At 36.7% G+C, this 11,304-nt stretch overlaps 1 pseudogene; it reads left to right on the forward strand.

Moving 5' to 3' along the window:
* Positions 1-3,909: 3,909 nt before the first annotated feature.
* LOC148128906 (E3 SUMO-protein ligase KIAA1586 pseudogene) lies at positions 3,910-5,498 on the forward strand (annotated as a pseudogene).
* Positions 5,499-11,304: the final 5,806 nt, after the last annotated feature.

Raw genomic sequence — 11,304 nt, forward strand, 5'->3', positions numbered from 1 at the left:
GAAGACATCCCAGGGCCTGTACGGGATGACCATTATGAGGTAGAAAGTATCCTTGATATGCACCGTAGGAAGGTTAAATGGAAGGGTATCCCATTGATGAGGCATCCTGGGTGGATCAAGACCATAAGGCAGCTCCATGGTCACAATGATGATTCTACAAAACGTATCCCTCTAAGGCTGGTGGGAATGAGGAATGTATAGATGTGTATCTCATTCTGCTCTATTTTGTCTTCCATATGGATCCATGGTTGAGGGAGCCGCATGTCAGGCTCCAGGTGATATTCGACCCATTCCAGAGTCTGACACATTGGAGGGTTGTGTGAGGGGGTGCCGCCGGCAGGCTGCTGTGCAGCTTGGGACTGGAATCCACATACCTAACAATATGGCAATGCTTGATGTGAAGCCTCACTGGTGGGCTGCTGAGCAGTGGTAGGGCGGCTACAGACCACACAACAGCAGGGCTGCTGATAAACAGCTGATGGGAAATGGTGGAGTTCCCTGGACAAGGTGAACAGACTGTATGGGGATTGCGAGTGATGTTGGCTGAGGAGGTTACTTGATTTAGAAGGCGTGAGGGAGGAAGGTGCGAGGGAGTACAGAGATATAGAATTGAGGGGTAGAATAGGAGGGTTTGCGTAGGATAGTGTAGGAAAGCATAGGATAGTGTAGCACAGGGGGTAGGATGGAGGAAGCAGGATGGTGGGTGGATGTTAGAAGGGTGTGGTAATTAACTATTCCAAACAGATGTTGGGCAACTCAGGGCTGGATTACGGGAGAGGATATTTAAAGTGCTGAGAAGCGTTAGCTTCCTTGTAATAAAGCTGAGATGTGGCTGCATCAGAGTGTGAGTACTGTCTTCTTTGTGTGAGAACTGATCAGGGATTCAGAGGCAGCTTCTTGCTCTATTCATCCTATTTGGTCAAAAAATTCTTGAGCTTTAGTTAAGCTATCTATTCTCACCCTTTTCTCCTTCCATATTACCCCTCTGGGGTAATCCATCTAAAAGGTATATTTTTTTATTTAAATAATTCGTGAGAAATTGATAATCTCTCCTCTGCTCATGAACTCTTCTCGGCACCTGTTTTAGAACAATCACTTCTCTATCTTTATATTTTATTCCTTCATCTCTCATAACTCTATAAATTATATCTTTCACTCACCTCCTTGCAAATCTAATATGCACTTCTTGGGGGAGTCTGTGCCATCTCGTGTAGCTCGTGTACACTCTGTATGCGTCGTCCAACTCATTCACCATCTCATTCTTATCTTTATTCAAAAGCTCTGCCAATATCTCCGCCATCACCAATGGTAAGTTCTCTCCCCTCTCTTCCTCCACGTTCTGGAATCTGAGATAATAGGAGGCCTTATCCATCTCGAGATGAGTCAGGGTCTCATTTGTCTCTGTATTCTGTTCCATAATTTTTTTGTTCCATGCCTTCCAACTTCTTTTCCATTTGATCAGCAAATTTTTTAATCTCTTTAATCTTATCTTCATTTATTTTAATCAATTCCTATATCTGGCCTATCTTTCCATCCAAATTCTTAACTTCGCTTTTCATTTCTCCTAACTAATTTTTTAATTCTTCTTTCATTGTTTCTCTTTCTGCTTTACTTTTCGTATGATTTTTAGACATCGACTCCTGCATTGCCAGCATCGTACTTTGAATAGTTAGTAATGTAGTTTGAACTGATTGCATGTTAGTTTGGGCTGTAGATTTTTCTGGCACCAACATCCCTTCAATCATTTTTTGAGTCAATGTTACTGTGGGAGTAGATGGTGTTGCTGTTGGTACCAATTTTCTTCCTGTTTTTGTAATGGTGGTAGTTGTACTAGTCATAACTTTGATAATTCTTTGTTGTTCCTCCACTATCCTAAATATATTTTCCCAGGTCGTATTGCCAACTACCATCAACCTTATCCATATTTTACAATTTAATTTCCTCGGTTATCTAATATTTTATACTACTGTTTGTCTGCTTAATCTAATTCCCTAACATATTAGGTTAAGGCAATTATCATCAATTAATAATTCTGTATTCAGACTTCCAAGCCCACCTTAATTATTATTACTCTAAATGTTCCCCTCAACTTGTATTAATAAATTCAATAACTCATCAGTTCTTAAGTTGTTTAACAAATACAAAAATCACTCAGCTGTGCTTAGATATATAACTTATAACCCCAGTCACTTCTTTAAATTGCTTACTGTATTTCAGCTAATATTTCCCTAGATCTATAATAAAAGTTCGAAATTCAAATTAATACTTTTTATATTCCAGTAAATCACAATATCCAATATAAGAGGGATATGAGAAAGAGAGGGAGGAAACAATCAATTAACTTATCATTATATTAATCAGCATATTAAGTTCATTAATCTATATTCAATCAAATATATGTAAAGGGGAGCAGAAAAAGGAGATATAGAATATAATCCAAAGGTATTAAATATCACTTACTCAGGTTAAATCCTATTTCAAAATAACCAATCAATCTTATTTTCTTATTACTTAAATATATACCATAAATAAATATAAAGCAAAGCTATACCACTCCAATCAGTTCTAAGAGGGAAAAGGAAGAGAAAAAAAGAAGAAAAAGAAGAAAAAAAGCACTGGATGAGAAGAGGATTTACAGTCTCCTACTTTCCTGTCATTGCCTTGGTATTCCGGTTATACCCAATAATAAATTAAGGTCTCAGTTCTCAGTTCTAACAGTCACTTCAGCTGCCTTCCTCCACTCTCCCAGAATTGCCAGTCTCAATGGCCACCACCGCAAATTGCACTGTCATTCCTCCACTTGATTTCAAAGTTTCAAAGTTCTTGTCCATCTATAAAGTAGTCTCCACAATTTGTTCATATGGCTAGAAATAAAGAGTTTTCACCCACAATAATCGCTCTTTTCTCCTTTTCACTTTTCTATTTGGGAGTGAGTTTCACTTTATCTAGAGCTGAGGGTAAACAACTCAGTCCTGCCACCACTTTGGCTTTCCCCCCCTTCTGCATCAGAGTTTCAGGCACACACAATTACTTTTCCAAACTATCCACTAGTTATAATCCAACACCAATTTTTGCCTCCAATATCTTTCCCGGACTCAAATTCGGTCTCTTCTCTCCGCTTCCTTCTTGAATTGGTTCCGTCACGTCTTCAGGCCAGCCTCAACAGGCTGACTTCTTTTGCCCTGAGCTTTGGGCTCCCTTCTTTACCTCCAAGATTGCAATTTCTCAGGCTCTGAGAGTTCTTCCTCACTTGGGTGATCCCACTAGGATCTAACCCCACCTCAAACGGTTGCCCATGAACAAAAAACCCAATGTAGGAGAGTGGAGCGGAATTCTCCTACCTCGCCATGTTGCGATGTCACCGGAAGTCGGCCGAGAGTCCCTTGGTTTTATGTTGGTATTTGAATTTGAGCTTGTATTCTGATTGGTTGTCAGACTCCCATGGGGCCATGTAGGGGCAATTCTGTAGGCTGTCCTGAGTCCCAGACTTGGTTGAGCCTTGCTGGATGATGATATAATGAAAGGACTTTGGGCAATTCCTATTATAGCTCTACCTGGAGTAGATCTTTGTTATGTAAAATAGACTGGCCTAGGCCAGTCCATTAGCAAAGGTGGGGGAACTGAGCTTTTGCCTCTCTGAGTTTCTACTTTTCTTTTTAGGGGAAATATTCTGCCTTTTTAGTATTTCCTAAAATATGTCATTTTCCTAGGAGAGGGGTGGGTTTTAACTTCCAAAAATGAAAAACTGTATCTTTCTTATTTGTTGCATCCCCATCCTGATAAGAGTCTACATTGTTGGGTGAAAACAGAGATCCTTTCTGTTACCTTAGTCCTCAGCTTACAGTCATAATCAAGTCCAATGAAAGCACAATATTGTTTTATGTCTTTTGCAGCAGTAGATAGGCAAGGATGAAAGGACAACAGAGTTTGACCACTTTCTTTGCCAAGAAACAAAGAATGGAACAATCAGAATCAGACACAACAGATCCACAACCATCAGGGTCACAAACACCACTGCTACTACTTGAAAGTGGAGAAAGCCAATCTCCAAAACTGAAAGTCTTCCTGATCTTCCAGACTGCTGGACATTGCAGCAATATAAAAGTTTTCAAAAAAAAAAAAATGAGGGACTGGAAATTTCAAAGAAAAAATTAGGTTGCAAATACTGCGCAAAACATGACTTTGCAGTAGAGAAAGGTGTTCATGTGTCTAAGGAATGGAAACACTTCAAAATTGAGGTGGCAGGGACAACTAAAGGAGTTCAGCAAGCTTCTCTTAGGAAAAAAATGAAAGAACATTTCACATCTAAAGCTCACACCATTTGCAGTGATAACTTAAAACAAGGGGAGCAGGATGCTATAACAAAATCAGTAGATAAGATGTCTGACAAATATTTATCTACTACTTGTAGAGTATTTTTGATAGCATACAGTCTGGCACAAAGATGTAAACCATTTTCAGACACAGAAGGACAGGTAGAATTGCAAACTGTAATGGGTGTAGAACTTGGAGTAGAATTGCATTCACAGTCAACTGCAGTTAAAATAGTTGATTTTATTGCAAAAGAAATTAAAACCAAAATGTTTACTAGCATTATTGAACATAACCTGAAAATATGTTTAATTATTGACGAAGCCTCAATGCTATCATGCAAACCAGTTGTGATAGTTTTCGTAAAAGTTGAGGATTCAGATAACCCACCAACAATTTTTGTTGAGCTTGCTGAATTGGAAAAACAAGATGCAGAGACAATATGTTCTTTAGTTTTGGAAAGTTTACATAATGTTGGGTTTACTACAGAATATCTGCAAAAAAATTTAATAGCATTTTGCTCTGATGGTGCCAGCGTTATGCTTGAAAGAAAATCTGGAGTGAACACTAGAATAGCAAAAGGCTTCCCTAACATTATAATATGGCACTGCTTAAACCACCACCTCCAACTTGTTTTAGATGACTCCATAAAGGACATTAAGCAACTGAATCATTTGAAAATATTTCTTGACAAGATGCACAGTATTTTCCATAAATCCTGTAAGAGCCAAAATGAACTGTTTGAAATATCTGAACAACTTGGAACTGAAATATCTGAACAACTTGGAACTGAAATTGTAAAGATTGGTAGAGTTTTGGGACCAAAATGGGCTGCCTGTAGTTTAAGGTCAACTCTAGCTGTGTGACGTGCTTATCCAGTGCTACATCAGTACTTTCATGCAAATGAAAAATACTCCGGTATGGCTGCCCGTCTTGAAAACATATATTTTTAAAATGATTTGGCATTGATGATCGATATTCTCAATGAAATATCTCTTCTGTCAAATGCACTGCAAGGAAGAAATACCAACACCATAAAGGCCAAAAAACTTGTGCTGAGATCAACTAAAGCATTTGAAATGCTCCGACAGGTTGATGGGTTAGTTACTTCAGAAATCTTCAAAAATATAAAATTTGTACAAAATCATCGATTTGTTGGACTTCCTTGGGAAAGACTCTTGTCATAAAACATTTTTTTAATATTTTATTTTTTAAAATATCTCTTCAAGTGGGCAACATGATTCCAGGTTACAACATTTATATACAGTCATAATTACATTTCCAACTTTCTTATCCAATTTCATATCAAATCATTATCTATTCCACTGATCTTTAAATAAGTTCTGTTGAGGTAATTCCCCGTTAGGAGAATGAGGGCATACAGGGAGACATATTTGAGAGTAGTGTTTGAATAATACACACACAGCACATAGATACACTGTACAGTAAATGTAGGTTTTTACTTCCAGAAAGGTTTAAGCAAAGTCCAAAATAGGCAGTCCAAAGTCATTCACAGGTAAATCAGTCAGTTTTTCAATCCAGGGATAATCCAAATATCAAAGTCCAGTGTCAAAAACAGTTCAGTATCAGACTTACATCAAATCCAGGAATATCAGTCGATTAGGAAAAATGGAACGGCAATACTCTCCAACAGAAGGAAACAGAGACTGACTCACACTCTCTTCTGAGACTGAGACTAAGACTAAGACAAATCAGGTTTCTGGCTCCATCTTATGGCCGCTTGAGAAAGCACACCTAATTACAGTTTTGCATTTTCTTAAAGATACAGTTTTAAAATGTTTATCCTGGTTTATATATTTCTAACCCAAATAGCTGTTAGGTGACTCATATTCCTAACAAGTTCTTACTTCATATTTCAATTCAATATCAAAAACATTTCATCCTCACATATATTTTCCAGTCTTTATCCTCTATTATTTCCATTTTCAGCTTACCACCTATTTTATTTTACATTATTCATTATTATCTTAATTAACTTTCTCAAAGCCGATATATAATAAACAAACAAAAAAGGGTAAAAATGAAATAAAACTAATATATTCAGGATCCACATTGTATATCCCCCAATCTACGATAAATCTTATATTTATTCCAGATATATTCATATAACCATTTCATAATATAATACTCTCATTACAAATACTTTACTTTCCACTGTAATCCTTTCTGGTTTACCATATTCTCCATTTTCTCATATCCTTTATATAATCAATTACATTTTCTATTTTATGTCTAATATAAAATGTATACAATAAAGAAAAATAAAAAAGAGACAATTAAGTTTCCTTTTTGTTTCCATTTATCCAAGTTTAACCTATAAAATTTTATTTAATTTTCATTACACCCTTTTTGGTCATAATAGCATTATTTTTTCTGGTTTACCATATTCTCTGTTTTTGTAATATCATTTGAATAATCAATTACATTTTTAATGTATATGTATATAAAAAGAAGGGTTTGATAACAATAAAACCATCTTAATTTCTTTTACTCTATCATCATTTTTCTCATGTATAATTATATATTAATCCTAATTCTCAATAAGTTTTAAACTTCAAATCTCCCCAATCTATATTTCTAAAAAAACCAAAAACAAAATATATTTCCATTTGGCACCCCCCCTTTATAATATCATTAACCCTTAACTCTAAATCTCTTGGCCTTATAGTTTCTTATAATTCTAACCAGCTTTCCCTTTTCTAAGTTTTCCCGGTCTTTCCTCTTACCTCCTCTTTTCCCCTCTAGTATTGTTTTTATTTTCATCTGCCAATCCCTTATTTTCCCCCCCACCCTTTCCTGTTCTCTCTTTTGAAGTTTCTTCTTATGCTGTTTCTTCTTCTTCTGTTTAGTCTTGGGTGTGTTTTCCCTTTTATTTATAACATCTATCATCAGTGTTTTGATTTTGATTCCTTTCATGTCTTTCTGCAATGTCCCTTGTTCTTTGTGCTCTTCTAAGCTGCTTTCCTCTTCTTTTAACTCCTCCTCCTTGAATTTTCTTTGTTCTTCTGTGAACTGCATCGCCATTAATTTTTCTGCCAGTATGTCCAATAATTCCATTCTTTCTTTTAACATTCCTCTCAAAGTTTGCAGTTCTGACTTGAAAATTTTGCTTATTTCTTCCATTTTTTAATCAGTTGAGTTATTCTTTATTTTATTAAAAGTCAGAGTCTTTTATTTTAGTCGTTGCCAAAGATATCTGTTTATCTCAATTCCTCTTGTTAGTTCTTCTTTCTCCTTGTCACAATCAACACCAAACACCCAAGATATTATCTTTACTTGTCCCTTTGCTACAATCTTTTTTTTTTTTTTTGTACTTCTGGGGTTATTGTCTTTTATTTTATTTCATTTCTCATTCACACATTTATAAGACCAGTAATATTCCATAAAATCATACAGGAAAAAGTGCCTTTAACCATTAGATGGTACTCTATAGGGAAAGAGGGAGGGAGGGAAAGAGAGAGAGGGAGGGAAAGAGAGAAGAGACAGGGAAGAGAGAGAGAGACAAGAGACAGAGAGAGGGAAAGAGAGAGAGACAAGAAAGAGAGAGGGAGGGAAAGAGAGAAAAAGACAAGAGGCAGAGAGTGGGGGAGGGAAAGAGAGAGAGAGAGAGAGAGAGAGAAGACACACACAGAGAGGGGGAGGAAGAGACTTGTTGATTGTAAGGTCCTTGGGGCTGAGAATTGCTGCAAAACTGAGTTTCCTGAAGTGGACCACTAGACTCCTAAACAATTTTAAAAATGATCTAATAAAAAAAAGTCAACCAAAAGAGCAATATGCAGACAAAAGCAAATAAAAGTCCCCCAGGAGCAAAACAAATTAAAATTTAATTTGTGTGTATTATTTAAGGAACTGCTAAATTGGCAAAATGGATTGCTAAATTGGCCATGTCCAGCCATCACATGACCACCTAGCCACGCCCACCCATCTGGTCCGGATCCCCAACAGTCTGAGGGACTGTGAATCAGCCTCCTATTTAAAAAGTTTATGGGCCCCTGACTTGAGGGTAGGGCAAGAATTAATGAGTGGAAGATTATTAAAGAGAGATGCAATCTACAATTAAGGACATTCCTGATAGTGAAAACAATTAATCAGTGGAATGGTTTGCCATCGGAATTGTGGGTGCTCTATCATTTTCAAGATGATAGAGGTTTTCAAGAAGAGACTGAACAGCCATCTGAATTGAACAGCAGGAGCTTGGACTACAAAATCTTTAAGGTTCTTTCCAACCTATTATACTATGTTTCATGTTCTAATACCTGTATAGCCAAAACTAGGATGTGAAGTGATGCAAATTTCTATATTTCCTAAAATTCCTAAATTTCATTCCACTTCATTAGTTGATATTTGTAGAAGAAAGGAAGTAGAATGCATTGAGCAATCACATTCCATTTTAGAGGCAGAAAAAGGGGGACAGTTTGTAGAAGCATCTATGTATTTTTCATCTACCAGTAGCTCTAAATTAAAGTTAAATAAAATTTGCATTTACCTGGATATTTTTACAAATGTGTTATCTGCAGAAGAGAAGGACATGTGCTTGTATTTATGTGGATTTGCAGCAACATAATATGAGCATTTAGCATCTTCATGGGACCAAATTATTCTCTATCCCTAATATGAATGGCAGAGAGGGCAAGCTTTTAATTTTCTTTAAGATTAAACAAGTTGTTTTCTTTTTATACTTTAATATATTTATATTTTGAGATGTTAACCTTTTTTGTAACTTGGAGAAATTTTAAAAAAGGTATTGATTATTTCTCCAAAAATGACAAGGGGGTTGTGTTGACGATTTTCCAGTTGCTGAGGCTACAGAAGCTTCAGAAAAATAGGGATTAGAGCCCCAAATTTATTTATTTATTTGATTTGCCAATTGTTTACAAGATAATAAGTATAAATGTATACATAGTTGTGAATACATGAAATGGGTACATATAAGAAAAATAAAAGAATAAGAGAAACAATAGGACAGGGACGGTAGGCACGTTGGTGCGCTTATGCACGCCCCCTACAGACCTCTTAGGAAAGGGGTGAGGTCAATAGTAGACAGTCTAAGGTTAAAGTTTTTGGGGTTTGGGGAAGAAACTACAGAGTCGGGTAGAGTATTCCAGACATTGACCACTCTATTGCTGAAGTCGTATTTCCTGCAATCAAGTTTGGTGCGGTTTACTTTGAGTTTGTATCTATTGTGTGCTCTTGTGTTGTTATGGTTGAAGCTGAAGTATTCATTGACAGGTAGGACATTGCAATGTATGATTTTATATACCATGCTTAAGTTAGACCGAAGACGGCGTAATTCAAGGTTTTCAAGTTCTAGAATTTCAAGTCTGGTGGCATAAGGTATTCTACAACGAGTAGAGGAGTGGAGAACTCTTCTTGTGAAATATTTCTGGACTTTCTCAATTGTGCTAATATCAGATACGTAGTGTGGGTTCCAGACTGATGAACTGTATTCGAGTATTGGTCTAGCAAATGTTTTGTATGCTCTGGTTAGTAGTGTGATATTACCAGAGAAAAAGCTACGTAGGATTAGGTTAACAACTCTTAATGCCTTTTTGGCTATGTAGTTGCAGTGGTCTCTAGCACTTAGATCATTAGAGGTGAGTATTCCAAGGTCCTTTACAGAGCTAAATTACTTACTTTTAATTACTTACAAATTAAATTACTTACAAATTACTTACTTTTGTGATGTGCAAAGTTATACTTAACATCATTCCTAATATGGCCCTAGTATAACTTTGGTTGGTTATCCCATCCCCAACATGAAACTATAATAAGCCAGGATTGCTAAATCTAAAGGCATAATTTTCCATCTGAAGAACAGACTTTTTAAGTTCTTAATAATTCACAGCATAAATACCTGTTTGGACCAGCTATTTTTCTTTTTAAAAAAAATAAGGAGAGCGAAATAAAAACCAGCCCCCATGGCAAGCAAAAAATGGGGAACCCCTGTGAAAGTACACCTGAGCAATTCATTCAGTGAAAGTTTTGTCTTCCTCCTTCCTCAGTATATGTCATCTGAGAAGCCTCCTAGATAGGATTAGGGTCACTCTGAGACACTTTTAGAGAGTTATGAGATTGGGAAGATGGAAGGGAAATTGGAAAGCAGGTGGGGAGAGATGGAGGTAATTCTTACAGTTTTTCACAACATACCAGAACCAACTGCTGGTAATATGAGAGTGCTATATCAGGCGCCAAATGGATAAAACTGTAGACAGCAGAGCCAAAATGTTGATCCTTGCCAGCACCTGCAGATAGGAGACAAATAATTGGCATATGTTAAAAAGAAAGACAGAAAGAGAGTTGCTAGATGTCTCTCTTTTCTAACTGTGTCTGGCAGGGATCCTTGCAAGGAATTTAATCAGCCAAAGTTGTTTAAAATGGGCTTTGAACAACAAGTCCTGCACTGCTAGTAATAAACTTCATATCATCTGCAACTCCTGTTTGCTGACGACATTCAATTTGTTAATTCTGCAGCTGGTGATAGGGGTCAGATAGGAAAGTGATGATTGTTTCTTGACGTTCCAACCCCTGCTCACATCTTTCTCATTAATCCTTTTAGAAGCAACCTGCGACAGAGAGGTGTGGAGCTGAGGGAGGAGAATGTGAGGGCAAAAGAGAAAAGCAGACAGAATTGCTAATGCTGTTCTCTGCTTATCTGAGTGTCTGAAATGCAGAAGGAAAGGGAAGTTGTGTAGCGTAACTTGGAATACTCAGCAAAATAACAGTTATTTAGATTTTAAAACTTGATGGACATTATTACATTAAATGAGTTAGGAACAATGAGATGATGTATAGCTATTATATGCCAACCATCCTACACTAGAGCACGGGAACAAATCTGATCTCCAATATGGTAACTCAAATGTTAAGGGCCCAGTAAGTCATTTTCTGAGAAAGTGGGATTCATAATCAAGATGAAAATGGAAGTAGGACATTTCCCAGTGGCTTCTAGCTCTTATCTCTTGCTATTTTTAT

Source organism: Notechis scutatus, chromosome Z, assembly GCF_049901735.1.
Source record: "Notechis scutatus isolate UNSWTSFEM ecotype Mainland chromosome Z, rNotScu1.2, whole genome shotgun sequence".
Taxonomy (NCBI): Eukaryota; Metazoa; Chordata; class Lepidosauria; order Squamata; family Elapidae; genus Notechis; species Notechis scutatus.